General features: G+C 37.5%; 1 protein-coding gene across 2 annotated transcripts in view; it reads right to left on the minus strand.

Moving 5' to 3' along the window:
* Positions 1–3,579: 3,579 nt before the first annotated feature.
* The window catches only part of LOC125989750 (saccharopine dehydrogenase-like oxidoreductase), a 73,276-nt gene continuing 62,170 nt past the window's right edge, over positions 3,580–14,685 (minus strand). The window contains exon 16 of one of the 2 annotated variants that reach the window (XR_007488712.2): positions 3,580–4,598. The gene's annotated coding sequence lies outside the window, so the exon portion shown is untranslated. The remainder of the gene's footprint in view (positions 4,599–14,685) is intronic. The other variant, XR_007488713.2, reaches the window with a different exon arrangement.

Below are 14,685 nucleotides of genomic sequence, written 5' to 3' on the forward strand. Positions count from 1 at the left end.
AGTCAAGCATGGACGTGTGTCAGTAAGGAAGATGCACACAGGATGCTCAATTATTTAACTCCTAATTGTAAACACTGAAAAAGTTGGAGGCGTTTGTAGAGAGAAACATATGCTACTGTTGGCTAATTCTCATAAACATATTCTTGCAACAACAAGACTTTGCTACATTAACTTATGTATTAAAAAAGTGTTTGGCTTCAAAATGACAACTTTGTAATACTTTTGATAGCAATTTTTAAAAGAAAGAAAATAGCATCTGTCATTACCATGGCGACCTCAGAATACTTTTCAGGTTGGGCAGTACTAAAGTCTGCAAAAAATATGCATGTACTGCAACTATTAAAGTTTTGCAGGTCGCGGAGGTTCTACACAGTTCTACTTCCTAATGGGTCCTTTAGCAACTACTTCCACATATGGGTTAGCTTACCAAAGGGCATCATTGTGAACAGCAAAAAAAAAAACTAAGTGCAGTGTGAAAAAGGCACCTGAAGGAAAATTCACTGTATTAATCAAAGATCCCTTGTTTCAAATGCACAATAGATGAAGGACCTATTAAATTATCTTTTTCACTCAACAAGCAATTTTCTTTTTTTCATTATCATTGTTGGACTCATCACATCTGTATAATACATTTATGCCTCCAATAATGATGCAACCACTACTAAATAGGACTACTACAAATATAGGTCATGCAAAAATTCATATGGAATAATTAGCCCTAAAGTGCAAATATAAAATTGCAAACAAATAAAATGCATGTGCAGGAAAGGAAAGCAGGTCACACCCTTTGATGCTGTATTCCGCTCACAAGCTAAATGATGTCACCACACCATGCACTGACACACACGATGAAAGAGCTGCAAGTAAAAGAGTGAGGGGAGGGGGGGGGCAAATGAGAGAGCGAGAGAGAGGCACCAGGTCACATAAGGGTGTGTCCCGTCGCCGCCTCCCTTCTCTCCCCCTCGTCGCTGTCACTGATGGGAAGTGCATGCGTGCATGTCCTGGAAATGAGCTCACACCGCCAATGACAGAGTGAATACTGAGTGAGAGGAGAGAATAGGATGGAGGGGGGGGGAGGGTGAGGAGGAAGTAAGATCAAAATGATCGTCTCAGTGATTCGGAGTGAGCTGAGATGAAAGCGAAAGGAGGGGAAGACCCAGTGAAGCAGGCAAGCTAGTCAGGGAACACCCAGGAGACAAAAGATTCTCGGGGGAGGGGGAATAACCCCTCCCATCCCCACCCAAAAAAGCCCCAGAGTTGCAGAATAAAAAAAAAAAAAATCACACTTTACAGAAAATGCAAGGAGATGAATTTTGAAATGATAAAGAAAAAAAAGCCTTGAGGAGCAATTATTTTGAAATAAACATCATTGAAAAGAGAAATGACCAAGTTACTTTTCAAATGTCTGCAGAGATTTGCTTGAATGATTTTGTGAGCTGATGCAAAAAAAAATCTAACTGAATATCGACCCACACGCACTGAAAGCCCTCCTGGCTTTTAAATTAGCAAACACAGTTACAGTAGCGAAAGTCTTAATCTGAAGTCTGACATCATCTCTCAGGATGAGATCATCCCTGGCGTTACATCAGCGTGTGTGTCCGTGCGCAGAAAGTGTGTGCTTGTTTTTTTTTTTTGTGCAGTCCACCATGTGAATTCGCTTTAGTTAATTTTAACAAACGTGTACACAAGAGTCATGTTAAGGTTATGACTCCTTAAACTAGTATAATAAATCTGGTGCTAGTGAGAGTTTATACAAAGCATTCAGGCTCAAGTCAAATCAGATTATTAAACTGGTGTGATCTAATTGAAACTGAAAGGCTTTTATCGGAATTGATTTGGAGCATCAAGTTCTAGTGTCAAGGGTAGACACCAACTTCTAATCAAGTAAACTTTTTTCATTCTCTGATTGGTCCGGCCATTTTTATTCCTCTGATTGGTTGAATTTAAAACACGCATCAATGATGGATCCTATCAATTTATTTTTGTACTTTATAACTTTTCCATGATCTTTGTGGTGCTATTTAACAACATGAATCCTAATGTGGTACAGATGCCACCACACAAAAAGTGTTTGCAGCAGGTGTCAGAGGTCTTTTGCGGTGACGTGACGTTAGGACAGTTACGAGTCTCCCGGTGTCAAGAACAGGATGTACAGGTCAGCGAGGACGAGGCATTCTTTAAAGACATATATATGGTTTCCTCCCTACATGACAAAGTATTGCTTGGGACTCCCACTGGGGGGTGGATTGATTGTCTTCAATGCTGTTATGTGGAGAGACTGAGTAAATGTACACATCCTTAGTGTTTTGGTTGTACATAAAAATCTGTGATTATTTAGCCACTAAAATATATATATATATTTATAATTAATATGATTAATTTATTTTATATATTAAAAAAAAATAAAATAAATAATATATATATATATACTATACTAATATATACTAATATAATATAATAATAATACATTATTATTATATATATTTTAGTTTATATTTTATTATTATTATTATTTTTTTTTTCTCTGTCACCCTCTGATGTTCAGAATATAAATGTGCCCCTGACACTTTTTTGGTTCCTTTCAATGTTCTGCAGTTTCAGCAGCCACTGTCAACTAAGCTATGACTAGCGAGCCCTTGTTTGATCAAATTGTGTTCCAAAGCCGCCAGACAGCACTTGGTTTCATTTTCAGGAACGCATATCCTCATCCAAGTGCAAAGTAGGAAATACAGAGGGATCAATTCATAGCAGATGTCTGAGTCAGCTGCAGACTTTGCCGAAAGGTGACGACGATTCAGTTACTGTTTATGACCATGAGTCAAGAGTGTATTTGGCGTTATACCAAAAAAAGTGCTACTTGAACTTCTCAGGAGCATTTTGAAAAACACATTAGGTATCATTGGATTCAGATTACCCACCATTAATATCAATGCAACAAGGGACCGATAACAAAAATCGTTCTATGTAGCGTCAACATTAAAATAAAACAAAACAAATTTTGAAATGACGAATGTAGAAATATCTTTGACAAATATCTTTGACAAGTGACGTCAACCTCAGCATTAAAAACAGATCCAGGTGGTGACCGACTGAACAAACAGGAACCTTGGTAGCAATGAACTGACCTTTGACCCCTGTGGCAGAAAAGGTGAATATTTTCTCCAGGGACTGGATAAGAGCTTCCTTTTTTGTTTCCCTCCCCGGATCAACTTTTGTTTGGTGGCACCGTCATAGTCCATTTAACAAAATGTAACATCCATTAGTAAGGCTTCTGGCAACAACAACAAACATGTGCTTGTATCCTAAAAGGACAACTAAATAAATAGAGCTACAAATTAAATTGTTGTGTGCTTTGAAAATAAGAACAGGTTTCATTGCCCCGGGGCATAAAGCCAGGTACATTTAACATTTTGGCATATTTATATTGACCAGAACAGCAATAAAAATCATTTGACCGTAGTGAAAGTAATTACATACGTCACTGATAGCGATATTATTCTCTCTGTTCCACATATATTGAGTAAAGCATGGGTTCGGGCCATTAACAAACACAGATGTGAGCTTGTGGAAAATAGAATACCACTATCGGAACATGCCAATCCGGGTGCACACACACTCGTAAAAGAAAAGCAGACCTCTTGCACAACTTTGATCATCTTACACCTTGAAAGAGTGCGTCCCATGAATCATCGCTTTAAAGAGACGCTCGGTGGTTCAGCTGATGCGCTACATTCCTCGCATGTGCCAAATAAATTTGGGACACATGTATTGGAACTAATCTGTTAAAGCTGGAAAATTGTGATCATTACTTGCAAAAGATATTTTCAGAGGTAATTTAAGTGCTTTGAATTTATTATTACATAATTGAATTACTGTTATTTATTTACTCTAGGTGTTACACATTTCTTTGAAATATTTCTGTCCACCTAAGGTATTATAATTAATTAATTATTTGATTATTTTTTTTAAAGTGATTTTTCAAGATACATTTTAAAAAATTAGTAGTGATCAACTAAAATGCATAAAAAAATATCACTTTGGATGTTGAATGATTGAATATCATATTCACCATAGATTTTTTTGCCTTTAATTTTTAGTTTTTTTTTTTAAAATCAAACCGTTGATGTCCTCTCACAGAAATCAGAAGGTTTTTATTTTCTACAAAGACATCCAGTCACAGAGGTTGCTAAATTTGTCCCTCTGAGGTTTAAATCTCAGCAGGTAACACATTTTAGTCTTTTTACTGCTTTTAGGTCAAACAGCATCTTAAAACTCAAACAATAAGGTTATAGGCCTCTAAACACAAACTTTGTTTCAAAAGCGTCAGTGAACTACTTTATGATAACCTTTTTGTCAGTCTGTTCCTCTTCCAGCTTTTCAGTGTTTGTCACTCTAATGCAGATTTAAATACAAAAATATTAGTGAACTTGTAAAAAACAGTGACCATGAACAGTACCTGAAAAAAACTTTTTCCCTTTGTATCTTAGATTTGACCTTTCCAGCTTCATGGTGGTTTCCCATTTAAAGACAGGAAGGATTGAGGCCTTGTTCCCCTCTCTGCCTCCTTCTCCTCTGGCTCGACATCACAGTAGTTGGATCTGCAGGGGTGCAGTAGGGGGACATGAAATATTGCGTAAGTGTCAAAACGCCTCCACAGATAAACTGATTGATGCATGATGTGGAGACATACAGTACAGCCTTTACCAAACATCCACCCCCGAAGACAGACTCAGTCACGTGCAAGGAGGAAAAGGGCAAAAGTGAACTCTACACATTTTCCAAATGTGTAGCATGAAATATATTTCCAGACATATTAAGTCTGTCTGATTTATGTGGGGAAAAAGGTCACGTCGCGGATGAGAATACAGAAGAGTTGTAGTGGCACAACTACTTTCAGTCCAGTAAAAAACACCAAGGTTGGTATCATTCGCTGTTATGGGGGACATATAACATTATTATATTATAATTAAATAAAATTTTATATTTTTATATAATTAATAATATTTTAAATAAATAAATATATTGTATAATATTATATATTATATATAAGTAGGTTTCTTGCTTGTGAAATAACCTATATTAAAATCAAGAATCAAGCATATGTACCCCAATATTTATATTTTAGAAGTTTTTAAACACTATCAATTTGTTACAATTGCAAACGTCTAAATATGAATGGAGGCACGAAAGCTGTACCCCCTAAATCAGGGGTGTCAAACTTATTTTTGTCGCAGGCCGCATCGTAGTCATAGTTTCCTTCGGAGGGCGATTAAAATTGTCAACCAAAATATGAACGTCTCATATTTTTTATAGTATCGCCTGTTCAAATGTTTAAAAAATATGAATGGTAATAAAAATTGGTAGCAATATTTTTTAAGAGTGAAAACAATGTGTTATTGTAGTATTAAAATATGAATTCAATGCACAATTTGTCTTACGTGGGGCCATATATAATTATGTGGCGGGCCGTATCTGGCCCCCGGGCCTTGACTTTGACACAGTGCCCTAAATCATATGAATAATGACCTCTTTCATTTTTTTCCATGATCTCATGTTACATGGTAGCACATAAATGTCTTGAAATATTTATTATGTAAGATTCCAGGTTTTCACTTCACAGAACTCATAAATACCTTGTGACTGTTTGTCAAAATGTCACAAGAGCAGCATTGAGAAAGTGTAGCATGATTGTATTGCATGATGTGGACATCAACCATTTTGGAAAGGTCAGGGTAGATATAAACACTGACATGTTTGGTAACTTAATTTCTGTCTGTATTTATTTAGTGTCAGGTATCCAGCTAAACATACACGATAACACTGCAGTGGCAGCTCGAAGCACTCTGTTCTCAAACCAGCAGGGTTCCTCTCCTATGCACAGCAGGGGAAGCTGGCGAGGTCGTGCTCTCAAAGTTTTAATGGGCAACGTGAAGAGGTCCTGCTCAGTTGTCGCTCCATGTCATCAAGTCAATTGTTAACTCGCCGAGTCTCACACTGTGAGCTACGATTGCGGGTAACCCTGAGCAACCCGAGCCCGTAATCGTGCACTCTTGATGAGTAGTCATTCAATTGGTTCATTTTTACCGCTATTTCTAATATTTGTTTATTCAGCTACCGTATTTTCCAGACTATAAGGCGCACCTAAAAACCTAAAATTTTCTCAAAAGACGACAGTGCGCCTTATAGTCCGGTGCGCCTTATAGTCGGGTGCGCCTTATATAAGGATTAAGTTTTAAAATGGGCCATTCATTGAAGGTGCGCCTTATAGTCCGGAAAATACGGTACTCTTTGATAATAGGTGTCAAACACATGGCCCGGGGACCAAATACGGCCCGCCACATCATTTTATGTGGCCCGCGAAGACAAATTTAGCATCGACTTTGTGGTATTACTAAAATTCCAAATTGTCTCCACTTCGCTTGCAATTTTTATAATCATTTGTCTTTTTCAAATATTTGAACAGTTTTTCCTAGTCTCTGATTTCAAAAATACTTATTCATCAGTTTGTTTTGTAGCCTATACTGTATATAGAAGATGTTGGCGATCATAATGGCCCTCCGAGGGTAACTATGACTACGATGCTGCTTTAGAGACTTTCCCTCATGACAGAACAAGCAGTCAGCTTTTTCTGTAAAGTACCAATTTTGGAGCAGAGGAATTTTCCAAAGATAAAGTTGAAGTCACAACTGCAGTACTCAGACAACACAACAAAGTGAGAATAATCAAACGCAATCTGAAAGGAAGCGAACGAATAAAAGCAAGTCGGAATCGGGAGATCTAAAAAACTTTGCACAGCTGCTGCATTTATTAAAAAGCATGAGGGAGACATAACAGTGAATGAGAAGAGCATTTGGTGATCCAAGTGATGTCTGGCTTGCTCGAGGTGCCTGCTGGTATCTTAACTTCAAATGCATTCATGGATAGACACGCCTAACTGAAAATGTAAATCCAAGACGTTTTGTGTCGATAATCAGGCCTTTGCTGACGTTTATCAGAGAGGAAAATGTGTGTCTGATACTCCAAAACCTTCCACAATGTTGCTTTGTTGCTGTTTTTATCATCCACCCACACTTGGTGGTCTACCCACAATACAGAGCTCGATAGTATCAAATGTGTTTTAAAATGATGTTTGACCTTTTTAACAAGAGCTAAATGATGTATTGGGATTATTTTACAAAATCAGTGAAGCAGGAAGTGAAATAAAGATAATTGAATGATGTATCGAGTGACTTAAAAGGGAAAAGTCAACATTTCATTTCAACGGTTTTAATGAAGCACTGATAAATTCGCTCGTGCCGGGAGATTTATTTGAACTGGCGTTTGATCTTCGAGGATGATGTCATTGAATGAGCGCTATCCGTGATAACTCTGACAGCTTTGTTCACCAGTTCTCAGGGATAAAAGAAAGAACACCCATTTTATCTGATTCTTTTGCGCCGGTCAATGATGACTACTCTTCCCACACAGTTGGCAGCCACCGAGCTCACCATTCGCCAATGTTCCCGGCACGTTCACTCATGGAAAATCCCATCATCATCATCATCGTGACTCAATAAAAATCTTATTTTGCCTGTGAGAGCAAGAGTTAGAATAACAGTAGAAATTGTTTTTTCTTGTTTGCTCCTATACATGGTCTTTTTTTTTTTTTTATTGTAAAAAGCCTTACTATACTTGGTCAAGTTTTTTAATAAAAAAAATACATATATAGTATATATACGTATATATAAAAAAATAAAATAAAATTATATATATAGTATATAAATGATTATATAAATAATATAAAATTATATATATATACATACATATTATATAATTAGTTTATTTATATATATATATATATATATATATATATATATATATATATATATATATATATATATATATATATATATATATATATATATATATATTTATTATTAATATATATATATATATATATATATATTTATTATTAATATATATACATGTATATATATTATGCAAATAACATGGCTGTTTATTCTTCATCAGTTATTTGACTGTTAATCAGTTTGTAAAACACAGCACTGCCACCTGTAGAAAAGAATTGGAAGTACAATTTACAACACTTTTTAAAATAAAATATTCTCTAAGTCTTGAATACTATTATCAAGAAAACCGTGAAATATAGATTTAACGCTGCATGCAAATAAAATTGATAGAACTGAAATAGATCATCCTACAATAAGATTCCATACTTTTGTGACAATTAAGAATAGTTGTTATTAAAAAAAAATATCAGGAACTGTATCAAGCAAAACCTATTTAGTTTTTTTCCGTTTTTCCTCTCAGTGCATACACGTTTGTCACTTGTATTATGCCCTAACGGAGGGTCACTGTATTGGTCATTTTGCTTCTGTAGCCCCATTGAGAGGGACAAATTGCGAACACTAGCATGTTGTCTGCAAATACTAACCTTTCAGATGCTAAAAAACTGTCTAGGTGTGTTGGTAGCACTGTTCATTCAGGACTTATGTTTCCATTCCATGAAATATCAGTCCTATGTCGTGCTCCGTCATGTTGGCTGCTGCTCTCCATGCAGTCAGGGCAGTGGGCGTTAAGAACCTAAAGATGAATGCTGGGCTTTGTGCACTGCCATGTGTGGGACGCCATCAACGTTAAAGGAAAGAACGTGCTTCAAAACACATGGAATTCCTAACAATTCCACCGTAAAGTTTTGGCATATCCAAGAACCTGTCGGAGTTTGGAAACCAACACGCTGCCGTGTCTACAGTAGCTTCTCATGGGATTCTAGGTAGGCCCGTGTTACCTTTGGATGGAGTTTCACTATCATGGTCCGGCTACAAGCACGGGGCGGCACCGCTGGCGGTTTCCGGGACGGTCCTCTCCTCCCTCCACCCAGCACATTCAAATATACTTCTGTCTTTGCCTCTTTTTTTTTTTTTATTAGAAGCAGAACACACACACAAAGGAGGTCTTTCTTCTCTGTTGCTTTTTTAACTCTCATTAAAGCTGCTCCCTCCTGCCAGGATTATACGGCAGCAAGAGGGGAGGCTGGTGATTGGCAAGCTTGAGCAGAATTCAGTCAAGCACAAGAAGACTTTGAATTTTCAATTCTGGACATTCCCTTCTAGGGAGAAAGGTCAATTTTGGGATCGCTTATAAAAGTGGGATTACTGGATTAACTCAATTTAGTGACAATGAATCTCACTCTTTTTTTTAATTTCTTTTTTTTGGCAGTGGCAGCCATAATAAAAGCAGTAATCCAGTCCAGGCTACTGTTGTTGGTGCTGGGAACATGAAACATATGACTTCCTGTGGGGAGATGGACCTACCTGACATTACATTTGGATACAACTGTGTCAATGTTTTTCCACCAAAATGGGTATTGGAACTGCAGATTTGTATTATCAGGCGGCAACACATGAGCAGGCTGCTATCGATGTATTATAAGAAAAATAAAAATGCTGTAGCTTAAAGCATGTTATTGATTATAGTAAAAACAAACACTTTTCAGCGCTTGCTTTGACCTCAGGCAGCAAGGTCACAGGTTCCTCACAAGCAGTTGATAATGGCCTAAAAATCTATGCACCATAATTAGGAGAGAATCCGAACATTTCTTCAATAACTCGGTAAAGCCACCCCTCACTAAATTATGCAGCTTTATTTATTAAAGGTGATAATAAGGATGCTGTAATCTGTTTTTTTTTGTCTATTTGGACCAACTAGGACACGTGGGAACTATTTCAAATTGTGAAAAATTCCATGTCTACTTTTAATGACTTTTTTTTTTTTTTTTTTGCATGCACACAATTAATAACAATGAGTGAAGAAAATGAAGTCATAATGAGATATAATAAAAAAGACATTAAAATCATAAAAAAATCAAGTACTCAACCTCAGCTTTGATGAAAAATTATATTATAGCTGAATTTTTCTCAGAACATACAGTTCATTAATTTTCTGTATCACGTTTCCTCACTGTACGGGTTCATTTACATGCCTCATTGAAAAAAAAAAAAACAATACTGACTGTCACTGTCTCATGCAGAGTCATTATAACACAGAGTTTTGGTGACCGTGTTTTAGTGGTGCCACGAGTTTTGCTGGGCATAGCTTTCCACTTTTACTGCACATCTCTGTGTGGCGAAAGCTTGTGCATTGCCCCATAAACTTCCTGCTGCCAGTCCCGCGTGGTTTCTTTATATGGCGCAAGCTCTTCAAACAAAGCCCACACATGAGGCGGGTTTCATCTTGGATGACGACAGCAGTTTTACGTCTTTCGCTGTAAACTAAGTGCCACTAAGTCCAATTAACAAAAGAGGGCTCAGGAAGGAGCGACAATAAAAAATGAGAAGAATGCTTATTGCTTTCAACTTGGCATGTGACGGTGGCTTGCACACAAAATCATTCCATGGTGTCTCAAATCATTCATGGAGAACGCAAAACACAAAATGGAGTGTACTAATGGATGATTTCTTGGAAAAAAAATTATGCTGATAAGGATAATGACTATAATGATAGAGAAATTGTTTTGTCCTGTGCCCCGCCCGCATCACTGGGACATCAGCAGAATAGATAGCAAGAGCCCGTCTATTTATTTCCATGTGTGATAGGGAGGGGGGACATTATCTTGGGGAAATAAACACAAGTGTGCCTATGTTAGTTTTTGAGGCTATCAGATCATGCATGCTTTTAGCCAAACTTCTCAGCTGTAAAAGAACCGACTCTAAAATGTTTTTAAAGTAGCTTTGGTTTCATATTTATGTGCGGTCTTGTTTGCAATGGATGCACAGAAATGATCTCTGACATTTCCCGCAGTGCTTTAGTGTTTTATTTGCCCATTCTTACCTTTTCATTGCCTGCAACTTTACTGTTCTGGGTGACGGCCAATAACGTCTTAAGAAGTGTTGAAGCAGCAGGCAGCTCAATACCTGCTCAGCAGTGAAAGGTTAGCTCCAAGCCGTTGGGCCCTTTGGAGCTTTTCACATTCTATTATTTAGATCTTAATAATGTGTAAAAATCAATATTGCATTATCAGAACCATACTGACATAATGTCCCCAAAGGAGCTTTTCCTACTAAAGTTTTTGCTAACTTTTAGTGAGTGAGTGAGTGAGTGAGTGAGTGAGTGAGTGAGTGAGTGAGTGAGTGAGTGAGTGAGTGAGTGAGTGAGTGAGTGAGTGAGTGAGTGAGTGAGTGAGTGAGTGAGTGAGTGAGGGAGGGAGGGAGGGAGGGAGTAAAGGAGGGAGGGAGGGAGGGAGTAAAGGAGGGAGGGAGGGAGTACCTTTACTAATTAAAATGACTTTTGAAATGAGTTTAATAAAAATATATTCCTCACTGAACTCAATCTGCTGTAATTTATTTGTAAACTAAATATAAAATATTTAGTACAGGAGAAATGCGTATCATGTACAGTATAACTTAATATAAATAAATAAATAAATAAATAAATAAATACGTAAATATGTGAATGAATGAATGAATAAATAAATAAATGAATAAATAAATACTGTGCATATCATTGTGTTAATTCTTCTTAGTAAGTCATAGTGTCCCATCACTGGTGAGTATTTTAAGAGTCATGGGCTACTCACGTTGTCATTGGGGCTAACTAGTACCCACTGGCACCATTTTGTCATTTGCTCGAGTGCATTTTTACTTCTGTATTTGGGCTTTGTACATTCCTTCTGCTTCCCGAATATATCCAGTGACAAGACAGAGGCAAATTGCTGAAGCTCAAAGATAATGGTTTCTCATAACCGAAGATATTGAACTCTGTCGGAGGGTCACAGCAAGAATGACTTTATACTACCCATTTGAGAATGTTGTACTCCCAGTTTCTTAATTAACACAACCACTTTATGACCTATGCCGATTAACACTGGTTCCGATAAAACCGTCTCATTTTACTTCGGGTTTGTTCTATGCCAGACATTTTTTTTTTCCGTTTGATGATTTCAAGATAAGTTTCACAATAAGTGACTCCTGTGTGTGCTAAGTCTAGGAAAACACAAGATATCTGTGTTTGTTTAACACTAAATATACACACATTCTAAAAAGACTAATGAATGCAGGTTGTCTTCTAAGTATGCCGAGCTTCAGAAGAACCAGTCAAATGAGTCCAAAACCTTGACAGAAGCTTGGCTTAACTACACACCAAAGATACCTCCCATGAGCTTGCAGTCTTTTTTTTTTTTTTCGAACAACACAGCATACCACACTAGCATAGGCATTTTGAAAGTTCCTCCAAAGTGCGAAATAACAACTGGGGGTCTCCCATAATAGTTAACGCAAACAAAACGGCCTGACCTGTGCAAATGTGAAATGCGGGCCAGGCCTCACAAGAATGTCAACATGGCAGATGCAAAGCATCGGAAACACGCGCCGCTCAAACACGACACTCAGACACAAAAGGTCGAGATAAAGGTTGCAGCGGAAACGGTGGGAGTGGATTGAAAAAGGAATGGGGTACAATGGGAACAATAGTCGTATGATAAAATTCAAGAGGAAAGATAAATAAAGCCGTCAACAACAAATATTGTGTAGCGACAGCATGGCGACTTGCTATTTGATTGTGTATCGCATAATCCGCCTATTTATAAGCACACAGATACAGTGGTCCCCTCCCAGAGGAATGTTAATCTTCCCAAGGGGCTTTGGTCAAGAGTCCAGAAACACAAGCCAATGAATGTTATGTAGTTGACAAGTCCAAAAGCACAAACTACTTATCGGAAAAAATGTCATTCTTAAGTAAATATTGCCCATGTGTGTAAAGATTTGAGGAAATTGAGACACAGTAAGACGAGAATACGAATTAGACAACATTGCAATAGTTATCACAGTTGGCTGTCTTCGACTAAGTTCAACCAAATAAGTAAATGCAGGTGTAAGTGTGCCGATAATTTTGATGCTAGCATGGCCAAGACATGTTTTATATGACTTTGCATTAAGTTTTATTTTGCAAAACTCTTTTGGGAATGTCTGATTAGAAGTTTCACCTGTTTTTGTGTGCTTAATATTGCCCCCATATTAACTAGTCTCTTAAATATACAGTATTTAGTCTTCTGCACAATCTTGTTGGATCATCTGATTTTACTCTTCATCTTCAAACATCTCCGACACCTCCCGAGTCTCAGGTTTTTGTTGTTTTGTCTGCCCTTATCCGAGTTCTTTTTTTTGTTACTTCAAATGAACTTTGGCGCCACCAGCATCCAACAGATCACACAATTGTGCAAAAAAAAAAAAAAAAAAGAAACCTACTGAGTGCAGTGAGTAGCGGGGAATCTATTTGTGAAATTATTTTTTATTTTATTTTTATTTATTTTATTTATACAAGATAGAATTCAGCCCCAGGTTCCAAGAGTTTTCTTGCAAGTGCTCGGGAGGTCATAAATGTCAAACAATGTTCTTCAAACCTTCAGGAATTATTCTTCTATGACAGTCCGAAAGCTTTTAGTAAACGTGTGACCAAAGATTGTCAAACAAGTGAGGTCAAATTGCCATTTTTCTTGTCAGTGCTCTGCTCGTGTCAGTTTTGAAGGCCCTAAAAATATTGTTAACCAAATTTATGATGTTTGACTTAGCAGGCCTTAAAGTTCATATCTGTACACGAGTCATATATTTTTTTATCTCGATCTGTGTGTATATTTTTTTTAAAAAGAACAACAAACCATTTTTTTAACTCTGAACTTGGGTGAATTATCTCAGTTGGGTTGGACAATTTTATATCTGGCAGGATTTACTGAATACTAAAGCACCATTTTATGTGAGCCCTTGAAATGCAGGTTTTGTTTTCAGCCGCCAGTTCGATTCTATTCGCATAGAACAGAACAACCTGACAAACGGACGGGTGAGTTTGACATCTCCGCACCGTTCAATTTATAGAATCGACTGGTTCTGCTTTACATCACCCAGGCTACCTGCTACATGTTTGTGTAAAAAGGCCTCCTCCTCCTCAGTGAGCCTGGCAAAACTCCGAGAGGGGAGTCACCGTGTCTGTGACAGAGTAGCTGATCTCATTAGCGGGTCGACGGGGAGGACGGTTGAGCAGGTCGTTCCTCCTTAATCGCAGAAGGTTACGCAGTTTGCAACGGGTTACACGACAGTACTCAGAGTAAACAACAGATAGTTATGAAGAAATGTAATAAGCATGGATTACTGACAAAGCAAAGGAAAGCAGAACGTCGTGAGTGGAAGAGAAAGTTCTCAGGGAAATGAACTACCATATTTTCCGGACTATAAGGCGCACCGGACTATAAGGCGCACCTTCAATGAATGGCCCATTTTAAAACTTTGTCCTTATATAAGGCGCACCGGACTATAAGGCGCACCATTAATGCATCATGTCAGCTTTTTAATCCAAATCAAATCATTCTCCATTTTATCTTTTTTATTTCAACTTCAGACGCAACAAATGACTTTATAATCACAAAATAATGATCCATAGTCTTTTTGATTCAGGATTTCATAGTCTTCAGCGGGCCACTTATGATTGATTTCATGACACAATGCTTCGGGCCAGTTTGAATTTAGGAATTTGGTCCATATATAAGGCGCACCCGACTATAAGACACCTTTTGACAAAATTTTAGGTTTTTAGGTGCCTTATAGTCCGGAAAATACGGTAAGTGTGAGGGTTGTGTAATTTATGTAGTAAATTGGAACGTGGTAGATGAATGGGAAACAGCAGTGGGAGATGGTCCCA

Source organism: Syngnathus scovelli, chromosome 20 (assembly GCF_024217435.2).
Source record: "Syngnathus scovelli strain Florida chromosome 20, RoL_Ssco_1.2, whole genome shotgun sequence".
Taxonomy (NCBI): Eukaryota; Metazoa; Chordata; class Actinopteri; order Syngnathiformes; family Syngnathidae; genus Syngnathus; species Syngnathus scovelli.